Source organism: Lonchura striata, chromosome 6 (genome assembly GCF_050655825.1).
Source record: "Lonchura striata isolate lonStrDom1 chromosome 6, ASM5065582v1, whole genome shotgun sequence".
Taxonomy (NCBI): domain Eukaryota; kingdom Metazoa; phylum Chordata; class Aves; order Passeriformes; family Estrildidae; genus Lonchura; species Lonchura striata.
In genome coordinates, this window is record NC_140708.1 from 27,789,599 (window position 1) to 27,795,666 (window position 6,068).

The following is a 6,068-nucleotide window of genomic DNA, read 5'->3' on the forward strand; positions in this document are numbered from 1 at the left end:
ATTTTTGTGTTTTCTTTAGGTGACACCCAGTTTCAATATAAAGGAGCATAATTCTGTTAAACTTAGTGAAAACTCTCCTTTACAGCACCCTCACATCTGGTCCTGAGACCCTGGACAACTCTGGGAAAATAAAAAATAACGGAACACTCCCTGTGGAATTAACTGTTCCAAAGACTGGAAGGCATAAGAGCCAGCTTGCACACACATCTTAATTTTGTCCTTTTGTCAACAGGTTGTACAATCAAAATTTAAGTGACACTTCTGTCTTCTTTGGGCTTCTGGCTCTGCTGTGCTGAATCTCACCTGTTCAAGTTTCCAGTGAACCTTCTTGCATTCTCCTCTGGTTCTTACCCTGCATTTATAACCTCAGTATTGGGAGCAAGCCTGGAAAATTTCAGAATGAAAACTGAAACCTTCCAAAAGGTAGGAGCAAATAAAAAACAGAGGATATTAATATAGCAACAGCTGGACTTCAGCTTTAATAACGTATATTTTTTTAGAGCACGTAGCAATTCAGATCAGACAGAGGTATTTGTGTGCTCCTGTTAAATCAGGCCTCTTGCCAGTAACACAGTGAGAGGCTGGTGCACTCTATTAAAATATTAATTACCAAGCCCCTTTCTTTTGATGGGTCTACTAAAGATACTTCAAATGGATATGTGAGAATTGATCAAAGATTCTGCAGGTTGTTGCCACTGCTCACTGGGCATTTCAAACCAAAGGAGAACCTGACTCCCATGAAAAAGATACTGTGTTTTTACAAGCAATAAAAAAACACTGGTCACTTGATTGCTATGGGGATGGATATAACTAAACCGGGCTTTCTTAAGGCAGAGAGCACGATCTAAGAGAAACAAAAAAAGACATGGGAGAGGGAGGGAAAGAGCGAGCAAGAGAGAGCTGAATTGATTTCAGTCTGTTCAGGTCTAGCTGGAAAACACAATGCAGCGAAACGGTCCCTTAGTCGGCAAGCTTCTTTTCCTAGGTTTTTCCCATGGTTTGAAGTGGAGAGGGAGGGATGGTATTAGAAAAAGTGTGTGGTGAGAGAGAGAGAGAAGGCTGTAGGAAAGGCAGAGAGATGAGAGACATCATGTAAAATAGTCCTTTCCTTCTGCAGAGTGGAAAACTTTGATGTCCACATCTCTGTTTTTAAAGTGGCAGTGTCAGGTTCAGGCTGAAAGGTCCTGATATTTGAATCTGTGCTTGCACTCAGGACTTTGCCTGTGCACACACCTGCACATCCAAACACCTGCCAGGGCATCCACACAGCAAATGGGCCCCACACTTCAGAGGGGCAACAGAAAATAAGCAAGGAGATGGCTTCACTGGTTCGGTTCCTTGTACAGCTATTCATGCTGGAGAAAAAAAAGGCACATTTCTATGTGTGTGTGTGGAAAACGACATAACCAAAAGGGAAAAAGTGCTGTGGACTTTACCTGCCTTATAAAGCTGTTTTCTTCCTGGCATTACTAATGCAGTTATTAGGCTCAGAGTGTGTTAAAGGCCCACCATGGCTAAACAGATGAAGCACAATTACAGGTATATAGTACCTGTATATAATCTGTGAGAAACATTGTGATTTGTCAGGCTTCACCATACCAATAAATTCAGTTTCAAGAGTCACAACCTATGTCTGTTAATTAGAAGCTTTTTCTCCTCTGCAGGGGCATTGACATCTTACCCAGTCTGGATGTTTTATCCTTGAAATGTATTTCAATTGATTGTTACTAACACTTCAGGCATATTAACAATGGTAAATCCACTGGAAACTGGAGGAAAAGAAAAAGGATTGGACAGAATTTATCACTCATGGCAGTCAAGTGAATTCTAAGAGTTGATCCAATGTTCAAGATCTCTTTCTCCTTTTCTCCCTTCCAAGAGCAGGAAGGTTTGTACTCATGGTGGAGCTGAGAGGGCTCATGCTCTGCTGGGTAGCAAGCTAATCTCACTGGAATCTGCACCCAAAAACTGCACCACATACTAAAACCAGAAAGGTATTTGAGAATTGTGCAGTTTCAGATCAAGCCCGTGACAGATGTAAATGTTACTGTGATGGCCTGGGACTGTGAGGTCTGTTTCAAGCTAGAATAGAAGCATATGTGCATGGGGTGACTTGTGGGCCCTGATGGGAGACAGACAATGGATCAACCTATGTTCAATTGACAGACCTCCTTTACTGGAGGGGGAGATTTTGACTTGAATCCCTGGAATGTCGGCATTTTTCTTCCGAATACTCAATTTTCAGTTTAAATAGATAGAGTGAAAAGCCTATTTTCATGGCAGGTGGGCTAGAGAAGGGAGGTTTTAATGACTCTTTATTCTTGGATTTATAATCTGACACGCTGTATGCACATGTGTTTGTCACAAGACTGTGTGAGGTGCCCACCACCCAACCATGCATTGTCCAACAGATGTTAAAGCCATCAAGTGTGTTTGCTTCCAGTTCCAAAGGAAAACATTCTCTATTTTGGGACCTGGGATTTTTTTTTTTTTAACTGATCTAAACAAACAAATAAAAATAGTCTTGGAGAGTGGGGCCTTACGTGATCATAAGAAACTGTGTAAATGAGGATCTAAGGCCTGTTCCCTGACCCATAAACTGGGTTAGTAATCAGTGGTTCCTGCAGTTTGTTATTGTCGTCACAAAACCTGAGGTTAGGCTGCAGACTATTTAAAAATCACGTGTGCTACCAATGTGGGGTATCTAAACATACACTTAGTGCAGTGACAAAGCATTAATTGCTCCTTCTAACAATACCTGAGAGGCTCAGTCACAGCAGAGGTCATGTCGTGTGAGGTACTGTAGGGGCACAAAAAGGACAGTGCTTTCCCCAAGGTGGGTACAGCTGAAGACCCCAAATGTATCATGAATCTGTGTGGTAGGATTGTGCACAAGTGTGGTGCTCTGCTGCAGGACTAGACCTACTGTGTGTGGACAGCGGGATACTGTCCTGATCTTTTTATATATATATGTGCTTCATTTTTAAGAGGAGAGAGGGTAGAACCTGCCTTATGGGTTGGCATAAGCTGAACTGAATAGAAAGGAAGGCTGTTTCTAGCAGCAGCCAGATTCCTGTTGCACTGTAAGTCCCTTAACGTCAAATTAATGAATTTTGTGTTTCAGTAGTAAGAAATAGAATTAACCAGCAAGAAATAAAAAATGTCAGCTTCCAGACTGAGAAATCCTACTGTGAAAGAAAGGGCAAATAGTGAAATGTTTCTTCTGACTGTAGAAAAAGAGAGAAATGAGCCTAGATAATAATAAGCCTAATAATTTTGCTTATTTGTAGTTGTTGCAAGTAATTAGGCTCTGTCTTGGTTGCCTGGTCAAGGCTGACCCAAAACTATTCGTAGGATTAGGTTTGCTCACCTTTCTTAAACAAATTATTACCTTGTAAGTGATATGACAGCAGTGAATCCTCCAAGATCAATGGACCCCTCTGTACCCATACAGGATACTTACAGGATAAGTCAGGGCACTGTCAGACTTGCTCAAGGCAGGTGAGGAACTGCACAATGTAGCCGTGTAGGTGGAAGGAAAATGCAGGATAAAACAGTATCACAGTCACTGCTACACCAAAGATATTTATATTGCTTTATAAATACTCCAAAAACCTGTGGAATTAATACAAACTAAGCTGAGAATCCCTAGAAACAACTTTGTATGACTTGATCTCACTCCCAAAAATGCCAGTGGTATTTGAATGTTAAGTTCCTCAGGTTTTAAGTACGAAAGGAAAAAGCCCCTAAAATATCTTCATAGGTAGCCCCTATAAAAGAACAAGATTCAAAAGCATTCCTTCAGGAGATCAAGGACGGTCCAGCCTTTGAAGCCTGGAGGATTGGGAAATTTAAAGATCTTTGTGGCAATCATATTGTGCCATTAGAAATCTACCATTTGGAATTGTAAAGCGTTTAAAAGGAATGATTCCAAATTCCACAGCTGTCTGGTGAATGACAACTTGATGTGGCCTGGGGGGGAGGAAGAAGGTCATTGTTGGGAAAACAGTTAAAATGAACATTTTCTGAACCGATGCTTTAGATAATACTTTGATAAATGAGGTTTAAAACAAATAAAATATTCCGGGTGACTTGCTGAGAAGAACAGATTAGTAAAACAAACAAACAAAACTCAAAATGCAAAGACAAGAAATAGGTATATGGCTTGTACTTAGCAAATAATAGAGGACTGTTCAAAATAAAATGCACAATAAAGAGTCTGAACCAGCAAGATAAGACACCTCTGCAGGCTATGGGAGGTGATATATTTTTTTTTTTATTGCACTGCAGTTTTGCCAAGCAAGATTCTGGAAGGCTCTGTTTATTTTGATACACTAAAATATTTGAGAATCCCTTTTTATTGCCTTTTTTTCCCAAACCATTCAAGCAGCTCAGCTGCTTGATCAAAATACAAAAGCATTGCATGTGCCTAGCATGTGGATAAGGAAAGTGATCCTCTCAGTTTAGTATCTTTGTCAGCAGAGTGTAGTGAGAAAAGTAAACAAACAGCATCACTGATGACAAACTGATTTATGGAATTGTCATCATAATTTTCAGCATAATCATGACTAAAGGTCCCAATCCTGTGGCTGTTAAGGACATTGTAGGGATGGCAGCTAGCTGTGTGCTCATAGTTCTCATCAAAGGCTTCTTGTGGATGAGTTTTGGAATAGGGTCTGTTGAGAATATTTTTAAGGAAAGATGATTTTTCATTTCCCTTTAACAGAACCCATATGAAACAGTTTCTAATCCTGGTTTCTTCTGGAAAATATTTTATAGGTAAAACCAAATCAATATGTCTAATTTGGGACAAAATTTAAAAGCAGAAAATTTGCCCCCAAATTCAGCATAACCTTTTAATTTTATCCTCTTTAATCCTTTGATAATTTTTGTGCTTCTCCTACAGAAAAGCAATTTTGCTAATCACCTTTGTGCCAATCCCTGCATTCCTGACAATAGCGTGAACAGCTTCCATCAAAGTCTTTGATGTGGGAAAGACACACACACACACATATAATCTGAAAACAATTCAGCTCCTTGGTTCTCAATGGTGAGCACTCTGCTTTAATAGAGTGCAAGTTCTGTGGAGGTTTCTAATCCTTTCTGCCAAACAGAAGAAACACAGTCAGGTAGCACACCTTATTCAGAAGCTAAAATAACATGTTACTTGCTCTTAGAGAAAATCAAAACAACTCAAGATCAAAAACAGTTTCCGCCAACCCTAACGGGATAGACTTTCTACTCAGATAACTCTTGATCTAAGTGTGTAACAAGTAACCTGCTTTAATCCCTCAAAGCGATGGTGTTACAGATAAGTACTGTAGTAGCAGAGGAGGTGTCTTAAGTTTCAGAAATACACAAAAGCATTGGTTGGAAGGAAAAACAAAACAAAGAGCTGTCCACATGAATGTGTCTTTAGGTGGAAAGGTGTATTTGAGGGCACTGCAAATAATAAAACCCCTTGAAGACAGAAAAAAAAAATTGACAGGCAGGTATTCAAATAGTGTTTCTTCAAGCTGGATTTCACTGACTTACGCTGTTCAGGCTTTGCAGATATAAGCCCCCTGATTTTTAGTTTACAAGCTGTGATACTGGAATGGTCTGATACTTCAGCACAGAACCCTAGCCCCTCTTCTAGGGCTTCAGACTGGTCATGAGCCATGAAAAAGATCTTTGTAAGATTTGGGAAAGATACATTATTATACTTACACTGCACTGAGCACCTGCTTCGAGTCCTTTATTAGAGCGTGAACAACGCAGTGCAAAATAATCATGCTACACATAGTTTTAGGAATGGTTCGGAACCTTCCTTAGTTCTTGCTCCTGCAGACCCCTACATAAGCACTTACTTTGGCATAATTTCAAAGAGTAAGGCTATGGGTTTCTTAGTCTGCAATGCACAGCTTTGTGACAGCTCTGCAACAGGCAGTATCCAAAACCATGCCTGAGAAAGTGGGTGCAGGGGTATGCAGTTGCTGGTGTATTTCTCTTAAAGAAGAACCCAGAGAAAGTAATGGGTGACATCTACATTTCGGGTAACTGTTGTTACTATGTTGTAAGACCATTGT